This window comes from Eretmochelys imbricata, chromosome 8 (genome assembly GCF_965152235.1).
Source record: "Eretmochelys imbricata isolate rEreImb1 chromosome 8, rEreImb1.hap1, whole genome shotgun sequence".
In the NCBI taxonomy this organism is placed as follows: Eukaryota; Metazoa; Chordata; order Testudines; family Cheloniidae; genus Eretmochelys; species Eretmochelys imbricata.
The window spans coordinates 24074829-24093132 of NC_135579.1; positions in this window are offsets into that span (position 1 = coordinate 24074829).

Here is an 18304-nt window from a genome sequence, read left to right on the forward strand (position 1 = left end):
TCCTACTGATTTCAATAGGTTTGAAAACAGACCCAACAGTTTGTGAAGTTCATTAATAAACTTTCCCCACGGATATATAATTGCATATTTGTTCATTATGGAGATTTCACACGTTCTTCTTAAGCAAATGATACCAGCCACTGTTGGAGATTGGTTACCAGACTAAGTGGAGGATTGGTCTAATCCAGAATTGCAGTCCTTGTATTTTTATGTAATAATCTAAATTATTCTTTCATTTATTATCACTGACAACCCAATGGAAGGCTACAGAGAACTTGAAACGGCCTTGTAATGAAATATTTGACAAGAATTTTAAAAATGGCATGTGGATTTTGGGTGGTTCAGATTTTAGATACACAACTTAATACACTTAAAGTGGCCTGATTTGCAGTGAAAGTGCTTTGTGAAAACCAGGCCCCTTTAAGTTGCCTCAAGGTGGGCAACCCAAAAGATCACTAATACACTTTTAATATCTTGGCTATTCACTGTATATTTTTAAAGAATCCATACCAATACCTATTTGTTTTTTAAACTTGCATTTGTTCAACAGGGTATGGCATCAGTGTCACAAGAGTTATCGGTGCTTTATTCATTCAAATCATTTACCCACGACACATCACACTTGGATACTATAAGTGAGAGTTTGTGCTGTGTCATTTTAGGAAAGAGGGAGTAAGGTGTCATCATGTTATTTTTGTGTCCTCCCTAATAGAGCCAGCCAAAAACATCAGTATTCTTTGATGGGGAAAAAGGATATTTTCAAAAGAAGTTAATAAAAAAAATCCTATTTTCCTGCCAGCTCTACTGCCCATACTGATCTACTGCACTTTGTTTAATCTAGGCACTGCCACCCAGAATCACCCTAACAGCTTCCATTTTAGCCCTGACCCCATCCCACCTTTGGCTCACCTCGAACTTGATGGGGGAGCTGTGACTGTTTTATTCAGCTGTTATGCTGGAGAAATTCTTTCCTGGCTCAGTCTGGGTTTTTATGGCCCCTTTATACTGTTGCAGTATAAAGCAGCCATAACGTGCGGTAGAATCCCTTCCCATGTGTGTATCAATATGAGCACTTCATACATATATGTGTGTTACACATATGTCAGGTTTCTCCCTGGAAAACATAATGCATAGTTCACAAGGAACAAGAAATGCATTCCTTCACAAAAAGCGAAGCACATTTGAAACAATGAGAATTTTATTTTATTTTGAAATAAAACTTCCTGGCTATATATTGTCATGATACAAGCAATCTGTTCATTTCTGATTATCAGGTAAATGACAGCTTTAAAAAAAAACCCACAAAAACTATTCAACAGAAGAAATAGAGCTTTAAAAAGGAGAACTGGAGGCAATTCACAACGAACAGTAGAAACTCCAATTACTTCAAGTAGGCCCCAGGGACAGGGCAATGGGTTTAACAAATTTAGCTAAGACAAAAGATTCTAATAGAAAATAAGCATTGTGTAATTGTTTCATGATGAAGTTGCTAGATATGCAACAGCCCAATTAAATAGAAGCTTTGATGTAACCTTGCAGAAGAAGCGTATGGAATTTATATAATCTAATTGAAGCTGATATCCTAGACCTGGCATAATCTGGATTCAGGCCAGAGCACAGAACTGAAACTGCATTAGTGACAGATGATCTCCTGCTGCCAATGGATGGTGGGCAGATATCCATTCTCATTCTCTTGGGCCTCTCTGCCCCGTATGACACTATCTACCATCAGATATTGCTGTCTCGCCTGAGAGAGATGGCAGGGGTCCAAGGTAACGTGCTAAAATGGTTTCAGTCCCTGGAGGGACGCACTCAATGAGTAGTGGAAACTGTATATCCATCACTAGACCCCCTCACTTGTAGAATCCCAGAAGGATCAGTTCTTTCTGGTACTGGTCAGACAACATAGACGGAAGTGCCAGCAATATGCAAATGACACACACTACTACTTATCCTTTATCACATAGAACTAAACCACTACTACCAAGATGGCCCAATCCTTGGACAAGATCAGCTCATGAATGAAGAACAGCTGGGTGAAGCTGAACCCAAACAAGATGGCGGTGATACCAGTGGGCAGAGGAAAGCATTTTGAAGAGTTTCTACCACAGTACAGACACCTTTGGTTGAAGACACATACCCAAAATTAATTGAGCCAGTCCCTAGTTTAGCAAGCTTCTGGATTCCTCACTGATGCTGAACTCTCACGTAATAGCATACATGACCAATGTTTTGTAAGATTGCCAGTTGGCTTGAGACTCTGCCCTATACTGGGAAATAATGACATAGCCTCAGTTATTCATACCTTCATCACCTCTAGTTTGAATTGCAGCAATGCAATATACCTGTAAGTGATGCCTTCAGCCCCAAGGAAACGCCAACTGGTACAGGAAGCTGCAGCACATTTTCTCAGCAACACAAGAACACATTAAACCTGTCTTCCACCTCCTGCACTGGCTTCCCATAGAATATAGAGTCAAGTTCAAAATCTCAGTCCTTATCATCAAGGCACCAAATTGCATAGGCCCAAGATATCTAAAAGATCACCTAAGGGTCCAGGACGAAGACCACCAACAACAACTTCACTCCGCTGTCAAAGCAACTTTCTGTAATAAGGTAAACAGAAGATCTTTCATTTCAGCTGCATTGATAGTCCTCCAAATACTTCTCAACAGTGTGCAGAGCATAAGAATAGGAAAGAGCTAATAATGCTTATTCTGATTATATATCATTTGTATTTTAGTAATTCCTAGAGGACTGGGAGCCACATTGTGTGCAACAATGTAAAAACAAAACAAACAAACAAACAAAAAAACCCCACCACAAAGCAGGAGACAGTTTCTCTCCTAAAGAACTTACTCTCAAAATAAGAAAGAAATGGCCATACAGGGTCAGACCAATGGTCCGTCTAGCCCACCATCTTGTCTTCTAACAGTGGCCAGTGGCAGATGCTTCAGAGGAAATGAACAGAACAGGGCAATTATTGCGTGATCCATCCCCTGTTGTCCAGTCCCAGCTTCTGGCAGTCAAAGAGTCAGGGACACCCAGAGCACGGGGTTGCTTTTTTGATCATCTTGGCTAATAGCCATTAATGGACCTATCCTCCAAGAGCTTATCTAATTCTTTTTTGAACCCAGTTATACTTTTGGCCTCCACAACATCCCCTGGAAACAAGTCCCACAGTTTAACTGAGCATTGTGTGGAGAAGTCCTTCCTTAGGTTTTTTTTTAAACTTGCTGCCTCTAATGTCACTGGGTGAACCCTGGCTTTTATGTTATGTGAAGGGTAAATAACATTTCCCAATTCACTGTCTAAACAAGTCAGGCAAAGAGACAGAAGAGATATGTCAGTAGACAACGTGAACATCGAGGGTTTGCCAGCCTCATGTAAATTCCATGCTTCTCACTCCAGTCTTTGGTTGTGAGGTTTTTTTAAATAATAATAATGTTACTAATTTATTATTAATAAAGTGACACAACCAAAATCCCACTCCAAGTTTTTTTATTATTAATCTACCTATCAGTTTTTGAATTGGACCATGTCTGAGTCACTTGATTTCTGTTATATTAAATGTATTATAGGGCAGGAGTCAAAGAGGGGAGGAAGGAATAGAGAAAGGAGGGATAGAAGGAAGGAAAGGAGTATAAAAGGAAGTTGGAGTGAGATTGAAGAGCAGTGACTGTGAGGGAGGTGACAGAAAGGACTGGGAGCTAGCAGCCAATCAGCAGGAGAGAAAAAGTTCAGAGTAAAACCTGTAGATAGCACACTGATGACATCATCAGCATTCAATGGCCCTGCTAAAGTTGTTTCTTTAGTTGGCTCCTTCTGACTTGAGTTTCATTACCCTCACCCCTGGGGCTGGCTTCACCTTTCTTCCCCAAGCCCACGTGGCTAAAAGCAAGTTGAGGAAACCCAACGGAGAACAGTGGAGTACCCCCTGTGCAGTTCGGATTCTAAAGGAGGCTGGGAGGTGGAGTGGTAGACCTGGCTGAGCCTGATCTTTCCATCTCTACCCTTGGTGCTACAGTACCTGCCTTGTGGCTGTTTTTTACATCTGTTCCTGCTGGCTTGAGTTTCTCTGGCCCTCAGGACTGGCTCAAAAGTTTCTTTTGATGTTGGTGATATACTGAATAAGAATTCAGGCTAGTGGTTCTGGAACTGGGTTCAGAGCTGGATTATACTCAAAAGGAGTTACGGGGCTCTTTTCTGAAATAAAAAATTCCTAAAAAAATCTGACTTTAAGAGTACTGTGTGATTAGAATTAGATTAGATTAGGTACACTTGGTCTACCTGGCATATTTTAGATCTTCTGTAGTTTTTTCCTTTGAAATGCTGTTGTAATTTGTGCTGTGATTTATTTAAAGATATGGAAATCATTATTTCATTTACTCTTACATTTACCTGTTTCTTAACAAGTCATTATGGTCATATAGTCATATTCATTATTTTGTCATACTTGATTTATACTTATTGGCAATGCAAACTGGCCTTTAAGGAAAAGATAGGCAGCTGCATGTGAAAAACAGTTCTTGGTAGAGAGCTGAAGACTGCATTCAACAAAAGGAGTGGCTCTGCCTGTAATTCACCATTAAGGCCACAGTTCAGCAAAGCATTCAAGCGTGTGCTTAAATCTCTCCATATTCAGTGAAGTAAGTAAGCTTGTATGTAAATCCCATTGGTTTAAAATGATAGAGGACACAGACACCTATAATTATAGCACTTATAGTTGCCTGACACTTACCATTTTAAGACCCTGTTTTCAACTGCTTATGCCTTTGCCATACTTGAACCATTTAGGCTGAAATTTTCTATGCCAGGTGACTGCCACAGGCTGACTTTTGGGGAAAATTTCAGCAAAAATGACTCACTGTTTCTGAGAATAAAGTTAGGGTAAAATACATTGTTTTGACCCATGTTAAAAAACATCTCCATGGACATGGAATTTGGTCAGTTTGCCCTGGTATCAGAGATATCTGACTGCCTTTTGTTGTCCCTGTGAAAATCCACCCAAGTTTGTTCAAGTTATGGCCCTCTGAAAATCTCAGTTGACTCATGAAACCTTAATTCAACATACTTGTGTGCATGCATTGTGATACAGTCCTTAAATATATGATGACATACTATTTTGTTCCCCACATGACTCCTACATTCAGTGTAAAGTATGAAGGGTGCTCAGGGAATGAATCAGATTTGTGTAGTGAATGAATATCTATTTACCTATAGGTGAACACCTATACACACACACGATCTATATGGAGGGAATATCTGTGTAACAAATGGAGATGATAGCTGTGTAATAGATTACAGACACATGATACATTTACTGTATACATCACAAAAATAAAAAGTCTTAGGCATTTGAGATAAATATGTGAAATTATTTGCTATTACCACTGCTGTTCATTATCACCCTGATCCTGCAAACACTTAATCACCTGAGTAATGTCATTCATGAAAGGACTCTCACTGAAATCTGTGGGACTCCTCGAGATACACAAATGTTTAAGTGTTCATAAGATTGGGCTGTCTGCTCAGAAAAGATGGGGTTTGATTGAAACCACACTTAAATTCTGCTGTTTAGTGGACAAACACAGGATATTGGTTTAATATCTTGAAGGATATCTGCAGGAGGCATGGGACCTTTTAACTGCCTAGAATTGTTCAAGTTTGCCTAATTTTAATTGAATAAAAACTAGGGGGAAAAAGGAAGTTTCTACCTTAAATTATGTCTCTGAAAACCCAATAGATTATTCAGTTACAGAATGTTCTGAAAGTAGAAAATAATATGATTTGTTTGGGATATTTGTCTCTAAACTGTAGGACATTCACTTCACAGTTCATCTAGGATATAATCACTGATATATACCGGAGACTTATAGCTTGGACCTAGTATTGCAACTCACACACCCTTTAATACAAATGGAGTCATCATACACATTCACAACAGAAAACCAAAATAGGCGAAGCCTTTCAGCATTATTATTTGTTGTGAGAAGGTACCTGTTTATCAGAACAGTTGATCTGGACTGGAATGGCTGAACTGTTATGTTTATGTGGCTTTGGATAGTATTTGCTTTGCTTTTGGCGCATGTCTCCTCCACCATGTGTGATGTCCTCCATAGCTCTTTGCCTCAGGCATCCTGTGACATCTTGGCATCCCAATATTCACCACTGTCATGTAATTAGGATATGTTTTGTACAAAATATGCCTTGTGAGGTACCATTCGAAAAGTCTTGATCTGCTAGACATTAAAATCTCATTGGATTGTATGTGCTATTGTCATATGTGAAATTATGAAGTTTGGCTATGTATGTGTTACTGAAACATGTTGTGAGGTTGAAAACACCCAGAAGCAGCCTTTCAGGTACAACATTAAAAAGGCCAAACAATGTTAATGGCTTATTGAGGAACTGTGTACTATAGAAACCTCTCAGAGATAGCACTACACAACGGGAACTGTTTGACCCAGCAAAAGAGCTTTCCAGCAAGTGGGGAGAAGATATAAAAGGGGAAAAATGACATCATGAGGGGTCCTCACTCTCCCTACAACAACACACTTGGAAATACCTGAGGAACAAGGACTGAACTGTTAGTGAGGGTCCCAGGCTAGAGGGATTTCTAGCCTGTGTATGAAAATCTGAAAAACCCAAGCTGCAGAGCCAAGGCAGCTTGCGCCTTAAGAATCTGCCAGCCTGTTTATCACTAAGGGAGAGAGTTTGCTAATTCATATCCTACTTATCTAGTGTGTTAAGCTCAGTTTGAGGTTTTGTTTGCTATCACTTATAATCACTTAAAACCTATTATTTTGTAGTTAATACACTTATTTTATGTTTTAATCTAAACCAGTGAGCGTTCAGTGGAGTGCTTGGGGGAAATCTCAGCTTGGTTACCACATGTGTGCGTGGTCCTCTTCACATTGAGGGAGAGGCAGACCAGGTGTTAAACCCATAAACTGGCCAGATTTGAGCAGGGCAGGACGGTACTGCTCTGGGGTCCTAGGCTGGGAAGCTGGGTGTGTCCTTACCTGTGTGAATGCTGGTGAAAGTGAAAGCTTGGAGGGCTTTGCAACTTGTCAGAGCAGCACAGTGTGAGAAGGAGCCCATGCTAGTGGGTCAGAGGGCTCAGAGGCACCCCAGTTCCAGGTAGCACCCCTAGGGGAACCTATCACACATCCGTAATACAGATGGGAGAAATGTAATCACTACCTTTTTCCTTTGAACAACCTATATCATTTTACTGCAAAGCACAGAAGACATATGACATTTAAAATACCCTTTTTGTTCACACATGTTGAATACTAGCCAGACTAAATATACTTCTGATTGACAGAAAAAGGCATTTTGCTGTGGTATTCTACTGATCTATTCATCAACTTTTGCTCTGCATATTATTCTATACAATACCTATGTCTGTTGCTGCTGTTTCATCTGTATTCATATAAGCCACACCGTGGAGCCTTTGTTAGAACTCACTTTTTTGAGGCAAATGAGACTACCCTAGTATCAATACATTTAGAGAAAACTAATCGTTCTGGTATTTGAACATTTCTAGCAAACATGAAATATATTAAAGTAAATGCTAGCTTTCAATATTCAATTCAGTAGATAAGGGAATGTCTAGTTTGATTCCCAAAGGGCCTGATGCCGTGAGGTGCTGAACGCTGTCATGATGGAGGATCAGGCAGTAGAAGAGCTAAGTCTGTAACACTCAAAAGTTGAAGCTCACTGCCACACTCTATTTAAGCAAACCATCATGAAGAAGCAGAATAAAGGCAAGAAGTTCTCTGATGGGCTATTTTAAATGAATACATGTAAACTATATGAAACCATGTCATGTCATGTCCCTAACTATTGTAAACCTGGTTAAGGAAAAAGGTTTTCATTCTTCAGCATGATGGTTTCTCAACTTGTGCAAAGTATTTCTGTGTCTGTCTGGCAGAGGAAAAAGGAAGTTGTGACGGGTTGGACCCCTTAAGGTGCCACCTGATATGCTGACATATCACTGAGCCCACCTATCGATCTGCATTTCCTCTCCAGGGTTAAGCCCATGCGAAGAATCCACCCCTACTCCTGGGATTCCTTTGAGCTGCCCACCCCCATCACTCAGGGTCTGGTGCTTAGCTGTTGGGAGGGGTTTACTTGCCTGGAAAGTGGCTGTCTCCACCCTTTCATCAGGTGGCTTGATAGCACATTCACTGACACCAGAATGCTGGGAAGAACACCCCTCCCCCCTTAGAGGGACAGAGTTAATTTTCACAAGTACAACAGGAAAAACATTTTGCAACAGTGGGACCTGGATTGGGATACTCTCAGTCTCCTGTCTCTCTGTTCCCCAGAGGTCAGCTGTATGGTTGCTCCCGTAAGGGAGGTCAGTTATACAGTTCCCTCTTAAAACCTGAGCCACAGGTGAGGTGCCTGGGATTACCAATGCAGATCCCGAAAATTTCTCCCGGGCAAACCCTTCCCTGTAATAAGTGGGAAGACACTCCTGTACTCCCCCACATTCCTTCTCAACTTCTTTCTCTGGTCCCCCCCCCCCCCCCCCAAGGCACACACCCCCTGTGTTCTTTAGGGCGGAATCTGCAACAGACCTTCACTGGTAAGCTTTGTACCCTCCTCCCTCTCTGAATTGGGTTTGCCTCCAGTTACAGGGTCCATGGAATCCTTAACCACCGCAGCGGTTCTCAGGATTGCACCCCCCTTCTCTGGGCTTTCTCCTAGGACACATTTTCCTATGCATTCTAGAGTGAGTTCTGTTTCTTGCTTAACTGCCACTTCCTGGCAGCCAGCAACCAAGAAAGACTCCCTACCATCAGGCAACATACTCCCCTCCCACTGGGAGAAAAGCCTGTCTGCAGCCTCTGGGTAAGAGCTGGCCTCAACCACACCCACCCTGGCTGGTAGACAGTGCTCCACTGCTCTAGAGGAATTACAGACACTCTCCCATTTCCTCAGCAGTTTCTGTAGCTTTGCTCCTTCCCACTGGGGCTTCAGCACAAGATTCCTCCTTGCTGCTGACAGATCTCTGGACAGCCCTAGCCACATTAAAAAAGTCATTTCCCAGAAGAATTTGTGTAGGATTCTGAGGGACCGCAGCAACGGTTAATTCAGCTTGCAAATCCTTAGTTTCCATGTGCACTTTAGCCAAAGGCACAAGGATTTTGTGACCACATACTAACAAAAGCTCTGCCATCTGTCCTGGCAGTATGTCTTTCTCCTGAACCAGGTTCCTCCTGACCACAGAAACTTCTGCACCAGTATCTCTCCATGCAGGGAGTTCTCTGCCATTTACTTGACAGTCTTCAGGTGCTTACTGCCTGGCTGTGAAGTGGCAACCTTTACAAATCCTATGTGATAAGTGGCAACTGCCTGAGGTGCCTCTGTGCAGCAGCATTTCCATGAGTTGCTTGCTGCCTATTCCCACTCAACCCAGGGCATTTATTCTTCAGGTGCTCAGTGGAATTACAATAGCAGCACCTTCAGGGCTCTTCTGCTTTTACAGGAGATTTGGGACGAGGACTGGAGGAGTGAACCTGGGGAGGTGAGTGTCCTCCCTCCCATCCATCCTCCTTCTTCCCGGGGCAAAACGGGGACCTTGCTTCCCACCAAACTTTAACCCCTCTGCCTGTGATTTATTCCTACTAGGTGCTTGGGATTGCTCAAATTTATCTGCAAAAACTGCAAGTTCATTGACTGTTTCCACCTTTTTATCCCATAAACACTGTTTTACATCATCACTAGACATATTCCGGAATTGTTCCTGAGCAACCAAATCACACATTCCTTCAAAGCTTGGAATACCTTTTCCCCGCACCCACTTATCCAGTAAATCTCTCATTTGGGTCACATAAGCCACATTACTTAATACAGCCCCGCTCTTAAGGCTTCTAAATTTTACTCTATAAATTTTAGGTGTAATCTGAAACTGTTTCAAAACCAAGTCCTTAATTTTACCATAATTGGAAGCATCACCCATTGGCATCTTATTGAATATGTCCAGAACTCTACCAGTCAATTTTGCAACCAAAGTGGTCATCTTCTGATCCTCAGAAATCGATTGGAGCATACACAGCCTCTCAAAGGTGATGAAATATTCAACAATGTCACCAGACTGGTTGTATGCTGGACACAACTTCTCCCACAACTGCTCCCACTGATTTTTGGAGAGGTGGAGCCCACTGGTGGGGGCTTCTGTCTCCTCCACTCCACTACAGACAGTTCATGCTGAATTTCTTTGTCTTTCAACTCTAGGGCTTGGTTCTGGGCCTCAATTTCTTTGTCAGCCTCTATCTGTCTCAGTTCCAGGGCCTTCTGATATGCAGCCTTCCAGTGGGGAATTGGAGGACAGAAGCCACTGAACAGACTGGAGGTGAAAGATCTCCACCCTAATGAGCAATTCAATGGGTCACTGGCCTCATCTAAAGACAAGTACAGCAGGACAGGGTACAACCAATAGTAACAATTCTAAAATAAACCAAAAAAGTGGTTGATTGGCCAGTGAATACAGTCACAACAACACTAAGGCCATGAGGTTTTCGGCAACGAAAACCCATCCCCAAAAAGAAAGGCCAGGATGGAGCCAGCACATTTCTGTAGGTGGTCCTGCACCTTCTCGTCAGCCCCCTCCCAGTTCTTCATCACATATTGTTCGGATCCAAAAGATACCACAGCACTTTAATCCCTGAGCTTCCCCATTGCAATTGCGAGGGCAGTGGTGGGAGACCAGCACTCTGCCAAGAGCTCAGTAAGTAACTGCTTTTGACCCAACTGATACTGGTAGAGAATGCTCATTCATATATTTGCCAACAGGTGCAAACCGCCTACACATCACCCTTGGATGTGATAAAAACTGAGATGGCATCCACCTAGGCTGACAAACAAATAAGGGAAGTATCTGACATTCCTAGCAAGGAGAGATTGGTCATTCAGCTTTCTGGGAGGTGTAAGAACGGTTTGAGACTCAGAGCATATAACATCCCAGACTGAAGGCATACCCGACAAACACATCTGCAAGCTGAGACCCATATTAATCTTTACACCATTAACAACATTATGATATGATGGAAACATATATTAAGTAAATGCTATCCCCAATCCCAAAAGCTTTTAACATTTTAAAAGAGTGTCACGGTCACCCCATTATTCTCCTAGTCCACTTAACGAAACCCCACATCCAGATTGAAAAATCCGCTGACAGTAAATACATCACGTGAAAAGTAAATTAACAGTTGCCAGGGATGCAATCTGTCTGATCAAAGTGTATCAAGCACTCCAGATATTTTTTCAGTCCCTTTAATAAGGCTCTAGGTAATATGTTGTAATTATAACAGCAGAAGGAAATAGGTCTGTAGTTCCACATATCACATAGGTCCACTTTCTTGGGCAGCAGGATAATTACTGCCCTGCAATAGGATGCCCTGCAAAAATTTCTCCCTGAGACATTCAGAATGCCACCACCACAAGGAAAAAGTTAGAACCAAAGAGATCCAAGAAATATTTATATGTTTTGGAGAGTGGCTCATAGATAGCTGGGGTTTTTCCAGGAGATTGTTGCTGGAAAGGGAGAGGGGCATCCAGATGCTGCTGCTCCTCACCAGGCAGTCACAGCAAACCTTGATGCAGCTCTGCCATCACCAGCAGATTGCCAGCCTCAGGTGAGTATACAGCAGTGTAGAAAAACAGCTGCTTCTTGGATCTCTAAAGTCAGCTGTCAGATGAGGTGGAAACAGGGAAGCTGTAGAGAGTCCACGGTCTTCTTCTTCAAGTCAAATAGCCATCTATGGGAGCATCAATGTCATGCATCTAGACCAGTGGTTCCCAAACTTGTTCCTCCGCTTGTGCAGGGAAAACCCCTGCCCGGCTGGGCCGGTTTTTTACCTGCCGCATCCACAGGTTCAGCCGATCGCAGTTCCCACTGGCTGTGGTTCGCTGCTCTAGGCCAATGGGAGCTGCTGGAAGCGGCGTGGGTCGAGGAACCATGAAGGTCTAAAATGTTCATTTCCAGGGAACCCACATGATGCAAGAAGTGTGTAGCAGCCTGGGTGGTGTACTGATGGTGGAACAGTTGGATCTGGACCTTCCTGACAACTCACTGCTGTCGCAGGGATTTATACAAGAGCTCTGCTTCTGCTGCTCCCAGTGCTCCCAGAACACAGCAAAAGCCTGTGTGAAAGCCAGGTTCTTCAACAATCTGGCATTAAAACACCACTGGGGAGCAGAGGTAGGGATAGACAAACTGACAGACATTGTGATGATCAGAGAAGAAAGCAGGGGGACATGGAAGACCAAACAAACATATTCACACTGGACTTCACAGCCTAAAAGCAATCCTGGGAGGTTGTTGGGCGTGGTCTTTGGCTCCTAATGGTATGCCCACCAACCCAAAGATCTGCAAATGACAATGCAGCTCCCTGGCTGAAAGAGATTATGGCTCCTCGTGGTTCCTGCCTAAAATATAATCAATGTACAGTTGAAGTCCTCCCCAGCCTTGTGGTCCATAACACTATCAGGGTCACAGTGAAGCAGGGCCTGGGCAAGCATCTGCAAATACACAACATTGTCCCATCCCAGAGTAGGGGATAGACATTAAAGCAGCTTTAAAAAAACAGCACCAATGTGCCTCTACCTGGAGGAACTGGCCCTGCACAATCTCCTTCACAGAGAGAAGCTGCTCGAAACCCAGCTACCCCAGCACCGAGGTAAGAGTTGTGACTCAACTCTACACGTGCTGAACGGTCAGTGCGTGCTTCCTGACCTTGCACAGCAGCTCTTTCTGAGACAGAAATGTTTCCTACAACTGAACAACACATGCCTCAAAACAAGGACATCTAAGTGGACAGAGCACCAAAAACTGGGGAAACAGGCCTCAACTCCCCACTTTCTTGTAGTGCTATTTAAAAAGTTACTGATCTCTGCCTGATTCAAAGGAGAGATTTGTATCCACATCCCCGACCTTCCACGTGACTGCCTTACTCGCCAATCTATAGAGTTGTTCTCTCTCTTTGGCCCAATGCATAATTATTTATACAAAGTAGAACAGCTTCAATATCAGAGACTGAGAGCAATCCACCCCAAAATAGCCTATAGCCTGGTGGTTAGGATACACACCTAGGTTGCTTTTTACCAAAATCAACCAGAATTTGCAAACTGTTTCAGTTGACCCAAATCTGCATTTTTCAGTGAAAAAAGATTTTGTGCAAAAGTGTTTGCCCGGCTCTACAGCTGAACTTTCAGCCTCCTAACATGAACACTTGACCTGCGCTCACTTGAAGCTACTTAGCTGTTTCATTCACAGCACATTTCATTTACCCAATTCCCTTTTCAGAAGTCAGCTGCCCCTTTCAATTCTGGCTCACTTGGCAGAGCCTTACTAAGCCAGATTTTGGTTCTCTGACTTTTCATCGGCACTCTGCTGTGCACTGATTCTTCTAGAAGCTTCCCTACATTTAACATCAGAGAGAAGTCAATGAGGTCAGTGACTGCAGTGAGCCATGTTCCTGCACAATGAGGCACAACAATATTGTCCTAACTGCCTACAACAGAACTTGTTATCTTAGGCTACAAAGCCCTAACCTCCACCATTTCAGTTAAGTGGGAATCTTTATGATCAATCTCTGTAGCAGTAGTGCTCATATCCTTGACTTACACCTTCATTCAACACAGTGTGGGGCCATTACAAGACTCCTGTATCCTAATAATCCATCCAGTAGAGGACAATGGTCACACAGGCATGTTCACCTGAATGTAAACTGTCCCCATCAATTTCCCTTAATATGCTAATGACCCACAACTAATAACCAACCATAACACAATCCTAAATTATATTCTTACTGTTATTACTCCTGTCCTCCATATATTTGTTGTAATCATTTTGTTTATACTTGGACTGTAGTCTCTTCCCGAGTTAATAGGCATGTGTTTTATTGGTTTGTAAAACATCATTCACACTTATGATGTTATCTAATTGACTGATTAAATAAAAATAAACCAGTATGTCATTACATGTAGCTCTTTCCACAGCAGTCCACAAACAAAATATCTAAGAATAATAAGAAGTGTTTTAGACTGTAAATAAAAACAAAAAACAAACCCAACCCCCCCCCCCCCCGCCCAAGAAAGTGAGTGAAGGCAGAAATGGACAATATATATAGTCAGTAGGGTTGCCAACTTTCTAATCACACAAAACCAAACACCTCGCCCCACCCCTTCCCCGAGGCCCTGCCCCTGCTCTCTACATTCCTCCTCCCTCAGTGGCTTGCTCTCCCCCACCCTCACTCAATTCACTGGGCTGGGGCAGGGGTTTAGGGTGCAGGAGGAGGTGAGGACTCTAACTGGGGGTGCGGGCTCTGGGGTGGAGCCAGAAATGAGGGGCTCAGGATACGGCAGGGGGCTCCAGGCGGGGGCAGGAGTTGGGGTGTGGGCTCTGGGATGGGGCCAAAGAATTTGGATTATGGGAGGGTACTGCGAGTTGAGGCAGGGTGTTGGGGTGCAGGAGGGGATATGGGCTCTGGGCTGGGGGTGCAGGCTCTGGGATGAGGGGTTCAGGGTGTGGGAGGGGGCTCTGGGCTGGGGCAGGGGTTGAGGTGCAGGAGGGGGTATGGACTCTGGGTTGGGTGTGCAAGCTCTGGGGTGGGGCTGGTGATGAAGGGTTTAGGTTACAGGAGAGGACTCCGGGTTGCGGGGCTCAGGACTGGGGGTTGGGGCTGGGGCACGGGCTTACCTTGGGCAGCTCCCAGTCAGCGGCACAGCAGAGCTAAGGCAGGCTCCCTGCCTGTCCTGGCACCACACTGTGCCCTGAAAGTAGGTCCAGCTCCTAGGTGGGGCGGGGGGTGGGCAGGGGCAGAAGGCTCTGCACACTGCTTTTGCCCACAGGCACCACCACCTCCAGCTCCCACTGGCTGCAGTTTCCAGCCAATGGGAGTGCGGAGTCGGTGCTCGGGGCAGGGACAGTGAGTGGAGGCCTGTGACCCCCCCACCTTGGAGCCGGACCTGCTGGCTGCGTCCAGGACACAGCCCGGGGGCCAGAATAGGTAGGGACTAGCCTGTCTTAGCCCTGCAGCGCTGCCTACCGGGCTTTTAATGGCCTGGTCAGTGATGCTGCCCAGAGCTGCCAGGGTCCCTTTTTGACCAGGCATTCTGGTCGAAAACCGGACACCTGGCAACCCTAAGAGTCAGGGTTGTTTCTCACCATTTAAGGGCTTCAGTGTATTTAGTAGCCTGTGGTAAAACACAAACACTTCCCATTTATTGTTTACAAAAAGTGTGCATGATCAATTTGTAATAGCGGCTTTCTGAAGGGAAGATACTAATATCAAGGATTTCGTTTCACCAGTATTAAGTGAATTGATATAAATGATGTCACACATGTTGAGGATCATGTCAAAATCATTCACTGAATCATAAAAGTGTAGGCCTGGAGGGGACTTTGATAGGTCATCTAGTCCAGTCCTTTGCACTCATGGCAGGACTAAGTATTGTCTAGACCACCGGTGGCAGATATTTGTCTAATCTGCTCTTAAAAACCTCCAATGATAGTTTCCACAACCTCACCAGGCAATTTGTTCCAGTGCTTAACTACCCTGACAGGAAGTTTTTCCGAATGTCCAACCTAAACCTCCCTTGCTGCAATTTAAGCCCATTGCTTCTTGTCCTGTCCTCAGAAGTTAAAGAGAACAATTTTTCACCCTCCTCCTTGTAACAACCTTTTATGTACTTGAAAACTGTTATGTCCCCTCGCAGTCTTCTCTTCTCTAAACTAAACAAACACAGTTTTTTCAATCTTTCCTCATAGGTCATGTTTTCTAGACCCTAAATCATTTTTGTTGCTCTCCTCTGGACTTTCTCCAATTTGTTCACATCTTTCCTGAAATGTGGCACCCACAACTAGACACAATGGATAATAATGTCCATTATCACTCTGAAAAGAGCTAAGTTAGCCACAGTTGCAGAAGCTATAGAGGGTTTAGCTAGTAATGAGTAAATTGATGGGTGAGTTCATAGTTGGCTCATATGTAATCCCAGGGTTTCTGTCTTCTAGACCTAGAATAGCTTTCATGTTCAATCAGGATACTTAATTTTCCATTTGCAAACCCAACTATTGCCACTAGTTGAGGGGGTCAGCACGTGGGCAGTTTATTATGGGTGACACCTAAAACAAGAGAAGGATAAGTGAATGCTGCTTACTGTCTTCACAAATGCAGGTGATGATAAAACTGTAACTAGTCCACAAAACAACCAGCAATGTAGTATCTATTTTACAATGAGGAAAATGAGACACAGAGAGGTTATATGATCTGGCAGGAACCATACAAGTAGTCAGTAAAAGAGCAGCAAATAGAACTCTCATTTTTCTGGATCCCAGATCTGTACTTTGTCCCTTTGACTATGCTTCCTCTCTAGGTACAAGGAATGTAAGGCCCTTCTAGTGGAGAGGGCATAGAATAAGATCCCTTGCCTGGTGGGGACCACTATCTGGCAAGGTAACACAGTTAACTGCCCAAATATTGTAGAAAAAGTTCAGAAATAGTTTCACATTTATGCTGCTGATAGCCAAACAAACATCTTACTCTGACATATGACACCCTTAAGCACTTGCAAGCAAGTTGAGAAAACCTTGTTTGTTCACAGTCATGGAAATGATGGAATGTGTCATTGTGAACCTGCTGTCAGAATAGGTCAAGTCAGTGTTGAATACTTTGGTACTTAGCTCTTGGCCTCTTGTAACCCATCATTATTTAGAAAAGCAAAAAAAAAAAAAAAAAAAAATTAAAATAACCAGCCAACCACCCTTTATGCTGTATTCATCTGAAAAAAGTAAGCTAGGAAAGAAAAACAAAAATAAAGTTCACTTGAAAAATGCTCCTTGGAAATGGGAAATGATTCAAAGTGACACTTTTAATATTTTTCCATTTTATTTTGGGCTCTCTTGTCAGGCTCTGGTAAAATAAATAATATTGGAGAGAAAGGAAACTAGAGAAACCAATAATTAAGAGGGGCATGAAGATGAGAAAGTCACCCATATATTAGGCAACAAGATACAGAGAAGTAGGGCAACAGGTACATTTTAAATGCTGAGTAATAAACTATGGCATATTACACTCATATGGCAATTTTGTTCAGCAGATCTCAAAGCATTTTATAAAGGAGGGTAAAGGATCATTAACTAGTTTATAGTTGGGAAAACTGAAGCACAGAATTGCCATCTTTCTCAAGAACAGGGACCGGAGAAGATGACATTCTAATGTTGTCGAAGCCAGCCCATGAAGTGTCATAAATAGTTACATCCTTTTGGTTTTATTTGATATTATGTTTGCCTAATGATAATCTAGATGCTGGTATTTGCCAGTGTGGGACCCATGAGACAGGCAGACAGGTGGAAGGTAAGGCCCTGTGAAGACCATGAGGCGGGCAAAACCAGTGAAGCACAGAACTTCCATGGCTGCAAATCAATGGAAGAGCACCTTGTTGGGATGGTGCCAAATTGGTGTGGCCATACTGAATGAATGGTGTGAGCAAAGCTTGATATGACTTAAACATGGCTGAAAGACTACAGAGGATCCTAGGAGCAGATTAGATAAAGGACTGGCAAAGTCTTTGTGTATGAACAATATTGAACCTATTGGTCAGCAAATATGGGCCCATGCAAAAGTCAATATCCCATGTATAAAGTTCCAGCATGGAGCACAGGTTGACCTGGTTATAGTGACCTTACAGCAAGGACACCACGCAGAGAGCCAGAGTGAATAATTGATGAGTGAATAAACGTGGGGTAAGCTTCATTCAGTACCACCACCCTCAGCCCCTTCTAAAATACTAATCAGATAAAATTAATAACCACACGCCCACTAGGCATGTTTTTAAGACACGTGACTCCTTTGAGGGAAAAGAGTATAAGAATCAAGCAAGTAAATTACTGTGGTTAGGATTCCTTAATTGATGCTTGAAGAAGCAACACTGCTTGGCAGAGTAGCCAAAACTCTGCTCCATGGGCTCGAGTAGGACTGTGAACCAGAGAGGTCTCAAGTCAACCAAGGCCTTACCCCGAGGGAATCCAAGACAGACCAGAGGGCTGAGAAGAACAGACCTGGAGGGAAGAAGCCATCTATAAAATTGGTAACCACCTTCTCTGTTTGCTAAGCAGAAACTGCGTGAGGCTAGCGCAGGGCCTGTTTGTATGAGAGAGACTCGTTATGAGGACTGTATAGCTCTTAATGTCTAAAATAAGAGTTATGTGCTTGATATAACCCTTTACTACTTGTTAATTCCTTCTCAATAAACTGCTGTGCATTGAAGATAATTACTGTGG